General features: G+C 42.0%; 1 long non-coding RNA gene across 2 annotated transcripts in view; it reads right to left on the bottom strand.

The window, feature by feature from the left end:
* Nucleotides 1-7,106, bottom strand: part of LOC147357305 (uncharacterized) — a 35,818-nt gene extending 28,712 nt beyond the window's left edge. The window contains exon 1 of one of the 2 annotated variants that reach the window (XR_015141755.1): nucleotides 6,973-7,106. This is a non-coding gene — a long non-coding RNA (uncharacterized LOC147357305). The remainder of the gene's footprint in view (nucleotides 1-6,972) is intronic. The other variant, XR_015141754.1, reaches the window with a different exon arrangement.
* Between the last annotated feature and the right edge of the window lie 5,794 nt (nucleotides 7,107-12,900).

Below are 12,900 nucleotides of genomic sequence, written 5' to 3'. Positions count from 1 at the left end.
AGACCCCATAGACAGCAGCCCAGCAGGCTCCCCCGTCCCTGGGATTCTCCAGGCAAGAACACTGGAGTGGGTTGCCATTTCCTTCTCCAATGCATGAAAGTGAAAAGTGAAAGTGAAGTTGCTCAGTTGTGTCTGACTCCTAGCGACCCCATGGACTGCAGCCCACCAGGCTCCTCCGTCCATGGGATCCTCCTTTCATGCCTTAGCTATTGAAAACAATGCTGCAATGAACATGGGGGTTTGGACATCTTTTTGAGATAGTGATTTCATTTCCTTCAGATAAATACCCAGAAATAGAATCGCCTGATTATGTGGTAGTACTTTTTATTTTTTGAGGAATTTGAAAATTGCTTGGAAGTTAACTGAATTTATTGTGGTAATCACTTTGCAATGAATATATTATTTGGTACACATAAGAGTAATACAATGTAACACATCAATTGTTTTGTTGCTCATTTGTGGCCAACTCTATGCAACAGTATGGACTAGCCCGCCAGGCTCCTCTCTCCAAGGGATTTCCCAGGCAAGAATACTGGAGTGAGTTGCCATTTCCTTCTCCAGGGGATCTTCCCAATCCAGGGATCAAAGCCATGTCTCCTGCATTGCAAGCGGATTCTTTACCACTGAGCCACCAAGGGAAGACCCATCAATCATATCTCACTTCAAAAACAAAGCTATGCTAGTTACAACCAATAAGATACATTCACTCACTGATATCTTGCCACCCAGTTTGAAAATCAGTGCAAACGAAGCAACCGACAAAGGATTAATCTCCTAATTATATAAACAGCTCATACAGCTCAATATCAGAAAAACAGTCCAAAAATGGGCAGAAGACATAGACATATCTTCAAAGAAGACAGACAGATGGCAAATGAACACATGAAAAATGAAAATATATTCAACATAGCTCATTATTAGAGAAATGCAAATCAAAACTACAATGAGGTATCACCTCACCCCAGTCAGAATGGCCATCATCAAAATGTCTACAAATAATCAATGCCGAGCAGACGTGCAGGAAAGGAAACCCTCCTACACCGTTGGTGGGAATATAAATTGGTGCGGCCACTGTGGAGAACAGTACAGGGATTGTTTTAAAAGCTAGGAATAGAACTACCGTATAACCCAGCAACCCCACTACTGGGCATATACCCTGCTGCTGCTAAGTTGCTTCAGTCATGTCCGACTCTGTGCAGCCCACCAGGCTCCCTCGTCCCTGGGATTCTCCAGGCAAGAACACTGGAGTGGGTTGCCATTTCCTTCTCCAAAACCCTGAGTAAACCACAATTCAAAAAGATACATACCCCAATGTTCATTGCAGCCCTATTTACAATAGCCAGGACAAGGAAGCAACCTAGATGTCCACTGACATATGAATGGATAAAGAAGATGTGGTATATATATACAATGGAATATTACCCAGCCATAAAAAATAATGAATTTGAGTCGGTTCTAGTGAGATAGTTAAACCTACAGCCTGTTTTACAGTGAAATAAATCAGAAATTACAGAAAAATATTGTATATTAATGCATATACATGGAGTCTAGAAAAATAGTACTAATGAACCTATTTCAGGGAAGGAATGGAGATGCAAATGTAAAGAATGGACTTGTGGACACAGGAGGGGAAAGAGAAGGTAGGAGAATTGACATCCACACACTACCACGTGTAAAATAGATGGCTAGTGGGAAGCTGCTGTATAACACAGGGAGCCCAGCCCTCACGTCTGTAATATCCTGGAAGGAAGGGATGAGGGGAAGGGAGACTCAAGAGGGAGGGGACATATAATCATTATTGCTGATTAGCGCTAGTATACAGGCAAAAACCAACACACCATTGTGAAGCAATTATCCTCCACCCAAATAAATTTTAAAAAAGAAAATCAGTGGTCTCTGACAATATTCATTTCATTTTAATATATTGTTTTATATATTTGGTGTTCCCTGGTGGCTCAGACAGCACAGTATCTACCCACAATGTGGGAGACCCAGGTTCAATCCCTGCATGGGGAAGATAAGATCCCCTGGAGAAGGGAATGGTTACCCACTCCAGTACCCTTGCCTGGAGAATCCCATGGACAGAGGAGCCTGGTGGGCTACAGTTGATGGGAACTCAAAAAGTCAGAAATGACTAAGCAACTAACGCTTTATTTTCACTTTACATATATATATATATATATATATCATAGACTATGATTAATGATATAATTCACTCTGAATGTAGATATGATCTACCTTCTTCTCCAAATAGTAAGTTGGTTAACTCAATAATACAAATAATATAAATAAAAGTCTCCAAGCATGCTAAATCACTTAAGTTGTGTCTGACTCTTTGTGATCCTATGGACTGTAGCCTTCCAGACTCTGTCCATGGGATTCTCCAGGCAAGAATACTGGAGTGGGTTGCCATTTCTTACTCCATACACTAATACTAATAGAAAGCTAAACCAGGTAAATGTATTACGTTTTTTAATTTATATACATTTCACATGCATTATCTCAAAGTGTCTATGAAAAGCCTCTCCACTTTTACTCTTCAGAGTTAAAGACTAAATTTCCTCAAGAATAGCAATTCTAATATATGTAACAAAGTTTATTGTTACCAAAAAAATGTAATAAAACACCCTAGGTGACAATAGGAAAATTGTAAATTACATGCATTCTTCTGATGACCATTACACAACCATAAAGATCATGTTTGTAAAGAATACTTAATGAAACAGAGAAAAAACAATGATTCATTGCTATGTGAGAAAAGAGGGAGCTATACTTAAACAGTGTCTTAACTGTGAGAGGAAACCCACGTGGAGAAATGAAAGCAGGAAATGTATGCAACAAAGCATTAGCAGTAGTGGTTTCTCAGCAGTATATTTTTCACACTATCTACCTTGTGCATTTATTGCTTTTTTTTAATCAGGTAAGTCAAAAAATTAACAGCAAATGAGAACGTCTTTGACAAAAATGTACACATGAAAAACTAAAGAATTCCCCTGAAGGCCTGCCTTTCCAAATTTCCTATGAAACTGAATTACAGCTCCTGTGACAGTTTTCCCATATTGGAGGTTGAGTTTGCTTGTCACAAAAGCACCTTCCAGGTTAAACAGGAAGTCTCCTGTACCTTCAGAATCAGAAGATGAGTAACCATAAATTTGCTTTTATTCTGCTTTATTGACTATGCAAAGCCTTTGACTGTGTGGATCACAATAAACTGTGGAAAATTCTGAAAGAGATGGGAATACCAGAACACCTGATCTGCCTCTTGAGAAATTTGTATGCAGGTCAGGAAGCAACAGTTAGAACTGGACGTGGAACAACAGACTGGTTTCAAATAGGAAAAGGAGTTCGTCAAGGCTGTATATTGTCATCCTGTTTATTTAACTTATATGCAGAGTACATCATGAGAAACGCTGGACTGGAAGAAACACAAGCTGGAATCAAGATTGCCGGGAGAAATATCAATAACCTCAGATATGCAGATGACACCACCCTTATGGCAGAAAGTGAAGAGGAACTCAAAAGCCTCTTAATGAAAGTGAAAGTGGAGAGTGAAAAAGTTGGCTTAAAGCTCAACATTCAGAAAATGAAGATCCAGTCCCACCACTTCATAGGAAATAGATGGGGAAACAGTGGAAACGGTGTCAGACTTTATTTTTCTGGGCTCCAAAATCACTACAGATGGTGACTGCAGCCATGAAATTAAAAGATGCTTACTCCTTGGAAGGAAAGTTATGACCAACCTAGATAGCTTATTCAAAAGCAGAGACATTACTTTGCCAACAAAGGTCTGTCTAGTCAAGGCTATGGTTTTTCCTGTGGTCATGTATGGATGTGAAAGTTGGACTGTGAAGAAGGCTGAGCGCTGAAGAATTGACACTTTTGAACTGTGGTGTTGGAGAAGACTCTTGAGAGTCCCTTGGATGGCAAGGAGATCCAACCAGTCCATTCTGAAGGAGATCAGCCCTGGGGTTTCTTTGGAAGGAATGGTGCTAAAGCTGAAACTCCAGTACTTTGGCCACCTCATGCGAAGAGTTGACTCATTGGAAAAGACTCTGATGCTGGGAGGGATTGGGGGCAAGAGGAGAAGGGGACGACAGAGGATGAGATGGCTGGATGGCATCACTGACTCGATGGATGTGAGTCTGAGTGAACTCTGGGAGTTGGTGATAGACAGGGAGGCCTGGCGTGCTGCGATTCATGGGGTCACAAAGAGTCAGACACGACTGAGCGACTGATCTGATCTGATCTGATCTGATATATGAATATCAATGAAAATACATTCTCCAAGAAATTCCTTGGAAAGGTTACATCAGAATGACATTTATTCTGTGGTTTGCACTTTTGAAAACAAAGTATGTAAAAAGTGAAAGTGTTAGTCATTCAGTCGTGTTCAACTCTATGCAGCCCGCCAGGTTCCTCTGTCCATGAAATTCTCCAGGCAAGAATACTGGATAGTCATTCCCTTTTCCAGGGGGTCTTCCTGACCCAGAAATTGAATATGGATCTCCTGCACTGCAGGCAGATTCTTTACCTCCAGGGAAGCCTCAAACAAAGTATAGTAAAACACTATTAGTATTGCACTACAGAATGCACACTAGGTAGGCAAAAATACAATATTACCATTCATATTTGGAGGAAACAGAGTAAGTTTACACTGCAACACAGAGAAGCAGTATATAACCCAGACTTGGGCTGTGAAGGTACGTGTCCTGGAGAAGGTGACTGAGACCTGAAGGGTGGGTTAGACAAGCAAAGACTGAGAAGAAAAAAGGGGTAATTTCAAACTTAAGAAACAGCCTATGTCAAACTCTGCCCACTTTCTTTTTTTTTTTTTGGTTGCCACAGCCATGTGGGATCTTAGTTCTCTAACCAGGGATCAAATCCACACCCCCTGCACTGGAAGTGTGGAGTCTTAACCACTGGACCACCAGGGAAGTCTCTTCCCAATTTACCTTTGTTTCATAATTCTCTGAATCAGAACACTGAGAGAGCTTCTCAGCAAGAACAGTTGAACCCTATGCTCCTTCTTGAACCCAACTTAAATGACAATTAAGGAATAAAAAAGAGAGACCAGAGGAGACAGCATCAGACTTTTGAAGGTCAGAAAGCAGAGGTCAAATGGGAACTGACTTGGATGACGGGGGAAAGCTAAACCCTGTGCTGCAGTCAGAGAAGCCTGAGAGCCAGCCGTCTCTCCTGCAAACCACAGAAGAGGCTTGGGCTAGCCGAGGCAAGGGGAGGCTGACAGAGGAGGAGTGGAAAGCCTGTTTAAAAAACAGCTGGACCCCACATCCAGTTCTGCACACCATACAGGTAGGCATGGCCTCTTCTTTTACCAACCCAGGAAAACATAACAAACCTAAGAATAAAAGAAAATTCTTCAGTCTTCTAAAGGGCCTTGAGCATCTCTGTGACTCTTAAATGCTGAGAAACCCCCTTCAGGCCAGGGTGGTATTTGCCCAGCTGGTGGGAATGTCTGCAGCTCAATTGAGTCATTCTGCAGGCACTGACCTCAGGCCAAGAGGCTCCCCACACAGGGTCACACCCAGTCCCTGAGGGCAGTCTTCAGCCAGTAATTGGTAGATAAGGGGTATAAACGCCAGGCCCCCTTGCCTGAAGGTAGGACAACTCTGAAAGGCATGACTACACACCATCAAGAAACAGAAAATATAACGTTTTTTGAAGAAAAGATACCATTTACATCAGGGACAAAAATTTAAATTATCAATGTTGAATCTTTAAAAAGATATGCAAGACTTTTCTGGGGAAAATTTATACATATAATATCGAAAGACATTTTAAAAGAAATAAATGAAAGTATATACCATATCATTGGATTTGAAGATGCACTGTCACACAGAGTTCTTCCCATTGATCTTAACTATTGAATGCAATTCCAGCTAAAACATGAAAACTTAACAAACTAATATAAAAATGTATGTGAGTGAGGAAATGAATGAGAATAGCCCAGATACTATAAGGAGAAAAACACGGATGTATTTGCTTTACAAATAACAAGACTTAATAGAAAGTCCTTACAAAATAAAATCATGTGGTAGTAGCACAGATATACTTATAAAATCAATCAATGGAACAGATTAGAGAATCACAAAATAAACACATACAAACAAAGAAACTTGATTTATGACAGAGCAGTGGGGGAGGATGGAAGTGACCCTCAGGGGCGTGCACTGCTCAGATCTCCCTTTGTGAATAAAAGCAACGAAGCCTGTTATCCATGATCATACAAATGGGTTAAGATGAAACACAGCAACAGTGCACCCGAAGGGGAATTCAGGATTGGAAAGGCAAGATGAAAGTGCTGTGTTTTTGGATATTTGGGCCCCTAGATAGTTAAGATGCATACCTAAGGGAGAATTTCAATGACCCCAGAATCTTGAATCTTCTTACAATAGAAAAGCACTAGTCATTAAATTGAGACATCTGTTATTTTTTGGAGCTTCCCAAGTGGCTCAGTGGTAAAGAATTCTCCTGTCAATGCAGGAGACGCAGGAAACATGGATTCAACCCCTGGGTTGGGAAGATCCTTTGAAGAAGGGAATGGCAGCCCACTCCAGTATTCTTGCCTGGGAAATCACATGGCAAGAATTTGATTGCCCACCAGGCTCCTCCTGGTGGGAGGAGCCTGGTGGGCTACAGTCCCTAGGGTCAGAAAGAGTCAAACACGCTTAGCAACTGAACGCACGTGGGCGTGCGTGCGCGCCCGCGCACACACACACACACACACACGTGACTACAATATTTCCCAGCCAGAAAGTTCATATATATACTAACTAGCTCCTCCCCTGCCTCTTAGAGCAGTCTGTCCTGAGAAGGCTATTTTCCAAGCTATAGTCCTCAGTAAGGTTCCTGAATAAAACTTGACTCACAGCTTTCACGTCATTTGTTTTTCTTTAGATAGACACTTTTGACCCCAGGAGGATATTGGCTGACAGCCTCCATGTGTTGTACCTGCAGGATCCAGCACCACATTCACAGCCTAGGCCTCTCACCATGACTGATAGTGAGTGGACTTGAGGAGGACCATTCTGGCCAGCGGGGACTCCTCACAGCTGACTCACCAGCCTGGTCAATACTCTCTGAGCTGCTGCTTCCTTCCTGCTCTCCTTTTTCAGTTGTCAGACCCATGTCATAATGTCAAAAGTTTCCTAGCTAACACCTGCTCTTGTTCACTTTATCCTTCACAGGTGTTTCCTCCTAATAAAACCTTGTACATCTCCACTCCATCACGGTATCTGCTTTTCAGAGGAACTGAACTGAACAGTTGGTACTAGCAAATGGTCTGAGAAGGCAGCCTCTAGGGCAGAGAGTGGATTGCTCACTGGCCGGCAAGGAAAACCCCAACCTCAGTGGGATGTGGGCCACAAATCGTCCCTGGCACAAGGCGGTGTCTCAGCTGCTGAGTATTTCACAGATGATGGCCTGAGGAAACATACCCAGTGCAGAAAATCAAGCTTACCCATGCAATGAATGAGGCCTTTAAAGACACAAGAGAGCCAGCACCTGCAAAGACAGGGGCTAGTCTTTACACGTGAATGGAAGCCCTTCAGAGGGATAACTAGAAACTGAAGGCAGTTAATGAGAAGTTCAAGGCTAAGTATGAGAGCCAGCATGTGCTTGTGGTGGTACTTCTTACAAAGCCATCCTTATCTCCCTGCAGTGGCAGAGAACACAGCTCAGGAGCAATCACGGGACTTTGCAGATTTACAACTGGGAGCCACAGAGATGATTAAACACTCTGTTACACTAAGGTCCGAGCCCTGAAACGTGGGATGGGGACATCTAGGTGGATGTCCCCCAGTATTGAGGCTCAACACACCCACAATTCTGTGCTCACTGTCCTACCACCAGCCCCAAACTACAGAGAGGAGCCAGCACTGAAGTTCTTGGTGATGCTGGTACCTCTCTCACCAGATGCTGCTTTGCAGACCCTCAGGTCCAGCACTTCCCAGCTGTATTGTGTTGGGATGTAATAACAGTTATCTGCCTAGCAGCCAGGAGAGGAAACGGGGACAACTCTGAGGGCTATTCATTGGGCTGTGGTAGAAAAGCCTCAGTAGGGGCTTACTGTCATAGGAGAAATGAGGCAAAAAAGGATGATCGTGTCCCAAGTCTTAGGTGAGCCCCTCCATCAGGCCACCAAGTCAGGGTCCTTGGCTTTGAACAGGAAAGAACTCAAGAGCGAGCCTTAAGGAAGTAAAAGCAGTTTTATTCAGGGAGATACGCATTCAAAGACAGAGCATGGGCCATCTCAAAAGCCAGACTTGCACTCTGGGCACGCAGTCAGGGTCTTGGAAAGTGAGAGTGGCCCTGAGGTGTGGGAGTGATTGGTTTTTGTGGTTTGTTTTGTTTTTATGTTATGTTATGGTGGTGAAAGTCATCTAATATAAAACATTATTTTAACCATATTTATCTATACCTTTCAGTGGCACTAAAGTACATTCTGAGAATGGTTAGTTTTTATGGGCTGAATAATTTCATAGACTAATGAGTGGGAGGATTATTCTCAATCCAACTATTTTGGGGAAGGGGTGGAGATTTCCAGGAATCGGGCCATCACCCACTTTTTGGCCTTTTATGGTTGACCTCAGAACTGTCATGGTGCCTGTGGGTGAGTCAGTTAGCATGCTGATGTATTACAATGAGCATGTAATGAGGCTCCAGGTCTCCTGAAGTCCAGTCTCCTGCCATCTTGGGCCTGCATGCTAAGTCATTTCAGTCATGTCCAACTCTGTGTGACTCTGGGCTGTAGCCCACCAGGCTCCTCTGTCCATGGGATTCTCCCGGTAGGAATACTGGAATGGATTGCCGTGCCCTCCTCCAGGGGATCTTCCCCAACCAGGGATGGAACCTGTGACTCTTACATCTCCTACCTGGGAAGCCCATCTTGGGCCTAGTAGATTCTAACTGGTTTTTGTTGTATCCTGATCTTCTCAATAGTTGTGGTATCCTTTTAATGCTTGTGCCCTGCCGCCTTTCTTCCTGTCTCATTACAAGGGGTAAGTGCTGCTTCTTACAGAAAACAGTGCTGTCACTAAGAACTTTAGTACCAGTTATCTGTAATCCATGCCTAAATGTAGGAAAAGATGGCTCAGAGCCAGGCTCACTAATGGTGACAGACATGATGAGTCCCAGGAATAAGAGAAACCAGGTGGCAGCACTTATCTGCAGAAGTCAAGGGACCACAGTTACCATAACCACCAGCAAGGTCAAAGTAGCAGCTGAGAGAACTTAGCTGGCAGAGAAATAATTAATAGAAATTTAGGTTTCTAGGGACAAAATGCCCAGGCACCCTTCAAAGGTACGACTTAACATCTGCAATCAGAGGTAGAAATGGAGGAGCAGCTGTCTGAGGACAGTGATCCCAGCAAAGAGTCACAGTGCCTTGCTCAGTCCCCAGACCTGAGCCCATTTTCAGATATGGAACCACCAAATGAAGAGATAGCTAGGTTCCCAGGAAGAAGGACCCTGCAATACATCCAGCAAATATATACTGTAAAGATTCCCTCAGGCCTTGCCTAGAGGGACAGTTTTAGTGGATAAACACTGAGAAAAGGGGGATAAACACTGAGAAAAGGGGAATAAACCAAATATTAAGGAATATTGCACAGGATATTAGTGCACTGTGATCTTAAGCAACTAGAGGATATGATCTACCAAAACAAGGGAATAAACTAAGGGGAAAAAATATATGAAAACTAAGAAACAAGGTGGCCTTAGTGGCAATGAGAATGCATCTGGCAACCCTCCAAACTATAGGAGAATATTGACCAAGCGTCCTAACTGCTGTGCTCAGAAACCCAGCCCAGCCTGCACTTTCCACACACTGGTCCCAGCAAATTATTCCATTACTAAGAAAGGCTTATTCCTGGGAGACCCAGGACTCTTCTCATGGGCCACATGAAAGCTTGTTTAACCTTCGTTCCATCAAACCCTCCATCCCTGAGGGTCAGACTTGTCTTCTGATCTGATGGATTCCCTCAGCCTGTCCAATATCCTTGTTTCTATTCACAGGCATTTCATTAATAAATTATTTGCTCATTTATCCACATCTTGGCATTTAGTTCTTAGAAGACCCAAAGCCAACACAGGAAAAGGATTTTTTTCTTAAATCCCAGGATAACGATAAAGGAAGATTCCAGCTGAGCACCAAGCCTAGAAAGCAATAGTTTAGACAGATGCAGAAGAGATGACTGTAAGAACATAAAAAGGAGGGAATTCCCTGAAGGTCCAATGGTTAGGACTCCACGTTTTCATAGCCAGTGAACTAAGACCCCACAAGCAGTGCAGCTGGGAAAAAAATCAACAACAAAAAACATTAAAAGAGTAGAAAGTCTACTCTGATGTTATTTATTACTCTGCAATGTGGAAGAGCATGAAATGCAATTAAAAGCTAAACAGAAAATTGTGATTTCTTAATAAAAACCAAAACAAAAGGTTGAATAAGAAATAAATATGTTCATAGGACACTATATGACAAGAGCAAAAAATTATTTATGTGAAAGTGAAAGTCGCTCAGTCATGTCCGACTCTTTGTGACCCCATGGACTATACAGTCCGTGGAATTCTCCAGGCCAGAATACAGGTGTGGGTTGTCTTTTCCTTCTCCAGGGGATCTTCCCAACCCAGGGATCAAACCTGGGTCTCCCACACTGCAGGTGGATTCTTTACCAGCTGAGCCACAACGGAAGCCCATTATTTATATAAGGGAAGCCCATTACTTATATAGTCAATTATTAAATATTAATTTAATATATTAGTAAATATTTTACAGGTTGAAAGGAAATGTGGTATGGGGAAAAGGGTAGAGAATGCTATAAGAACTACAATGAAGTGAAAATTTTAAAGTGTTAGTCACTCAGTTGTATCCAACTCTGTGACACCATGGAATATAACCCATGAGCCTCCTCTGTCCACAGAAATCTCCAGGCAAGAATACTGGAGTGGGTAGCCTTTCCCTTCTCTAGGGGATCTTCCCAACCCAGGGATCAAACTCACATCTCCCACATTGCAGGCAGATTCTTTACTGTCTGAGGGACAAGGAAGGCCAAAAACTACAGTAGGAGGTGAATGTATCACATACACAACTGAACTATCAAGAATGACAGCATAAGCTCATTGCTTAGAAATATGGAGGTAAATACTAATATTAATAGGAAAAAAAAAACTAAAAGAATTAAAAGTGATCATCACCAGGAAGAAAGAATGGAGATACAGCTGGTGATTATTTCATGATAACGCTTGTAATGTTTTAAGACTTTTTCATCATTTATTTTTGACTGTGCTGAGTCTTCATTGGTATACATAGGCTCTCTCGTTGCAGCGAGTAAGGGCTACTCTTTGTTGCAGTGTGTGGGCTTCTCATTGCAGTGGCTTCTTTTGTCATAGAGCATGGGCTCTAGGGTATGCTGGCTTCAGTAGTCACAGGATGTGAGCTCAGTAGTTGCAGTGTGGCTCTAGGTGTGTGGGCTTCAGTAGTTGCTGCATATAGGCCCAGTAGTTATGGCTCATGGGCTAACTTGCCCTACAGCACGTGGAACCTTCCTGGACCAGGGATTGAACCCATACATGTCCTCTGTATTGGCAAGTGAGTTCTTAACCACTAGACCACCTGGGAAGCCCCAACACTTGTATATTTTTAAGCTATATGTACATTTGGTAAAGTTTAAAATAAAAATAATTATTAAAAATCAGCAATTTGCATATGTAGAATATATAGTTATTAGAAATCAATAAAAAATAATGTGAATAAACAAATCATTAAAAACTGAAAATATGAATTAAATGTAAAAACATTTTATTTCTAATTAAATTAAACTCAAAATGGATTAAAGATCTAAATGTAAGACCAGAAACTATAAAACTCCTAGAGGAGAACATAGGCAAAACACTCTCTGACATACATCACAGCAGGATCCTCTATGACCCACCTCCCAGAATATTGGAAATAAAAGCAAAAATAAACAAATGGGACCTAATTAAACTTAAAAGCTTCTGCACAACAAAGGAAACTATAAGCAAGGTGAAAAGACAGCCTTCAGAATGGGAGAAAATAATAGCAAATGAAGCAACAGACAAACAACTAATCTCAAAAATATACAAGCAACTCCTAAAGCTCAATTCCATAAAAATAAATGACCCAATCAATAAATGGGCCAAAGAACTAAATAGACATTTCTCCAAAGAAGACATACAGATGGCTAACAAACACATGAAAAGATGCTCAACATCACTCATTATCAGAGAAATGCAAATCAAAACCACTATGAGGTACCATTTCACGCCAGTCAGAATGGCTGCTATCCAAAAGTCTACAAGCAATAAATGCTGGAGAGGGTGTGGAGAAAAGGGAACCCTCTTACACTGTTGGTGGGAATGCAAACTAGTACAGCCACTATGGAGAATAGTGTGGAGATTCCTTAAAAAACTGGAAATAGAACTGCCTTATGATCCAGCAATCCCACTGCTGGTCATACATACTGAGGAAACCAGAATTGAAAGAGACACGTGTATCCCAATGTTCATCGCAGCCCTGTTTATAATAGCCAGGACATGGAAGCAACCTAGATGCCCATCAGCAGATGAATGGATAAGAAAGCTGTGGTACATATACACAATGGAGTATTACTCAGCCATTAAAAAAAATACATTTGAATCAGTTCTAATGAGGTGGATGAAACTGGAGCCTATTATACAGAGTGAAGTAAGCCAGAAAGAAAAACACCAATACAGTATACTAACACATATATATGGAATTTAGAACGATGGTAACAATAACCCTGTATACGAGACAGCAAAAGAGACACAGATGTATAGAACAGTCTTTTGGACTCTGTGGGAGAGGGAGAGGGTAGGATGATTTGTGAGAATGGCATTGAA

The sequence above is a fragment of the Bos grunniens genome, chromosome 15 (assembly GCF_055505025.1).
Source record: "Bos grunniens cultivar Pamir isolate PY7600 chromosome 15, Bosgru_T2T1.0, whole genome shotgun sequence".
Classification (NCBI taxonomy): domain Eukaryota; kingdom Metazoa; phylum Chordata; class Mammalia; order Artiodactyla; family Bovidae; genus Bos; species Bos grunniens.
This window is presented reverse-complemented; position numbering and strand designations above follow the sequence as displayed.